Source organism: Plasmopara halstedii (genome assembly GCF_900000015.1).
Source record: "Plasmopara halstedii genome assembly, contig: Scaffold_2386, whole genome shotgun sequence".
Taxonomy (NCBI): Eukaryota; Oomycota; class Peronosporomycetes; order Peronosporales; family Peronosporaceae; genus Plasmopara; species Plasmopara halstedii.
In genome coordinates, this window is record NW_020189293.1 from 1,886,584 (window position 1) to 1,887,085 (window position 502).

Here is a 502-nt window from a genome sequence, read left to right on the forward strand (position 1 = left end):
ATAAGCTGTATGCTGATGCAGATAAGTGCATCTTCGGCGCGGAAAAAATCACTTTTTTGAATTGCTTCATTGGAAGTGGCGGATCCCGCTAAGGTCAAGGCCATTGCGGGCTGGCCAGTTCCAACGAACCAAAAGGAGGCTTGGCATCGCCAACTACTCGCACGTGTATAGTGCAAGTTATGTGGAAATGGCACGGCCATTGTTTACTTTCCAGAAAGAGAATACAGAATGGTGTTGGCACACCTAGCATCGGGAGGCTTTTGACAGGGTCAAAAACAGCCTTCTTCATGCCCCAATACTGGCGTTGCCAGACCCCGATCGTCCTTTTAGTGTCGGGTGTGACGCTTCGTACTTTGCAATCGGGTGTATGCTGCTACAAGGAGAAGCCGAGGGGTGAGATCGGGTGATCGCGTTCGAATCCCGCTGGCTGAAGGCTACGGAGAAGAAATACCCAGTCCACGACAAGGAATTACTTGCGATGAAGTATGCACTTGTCAAACTC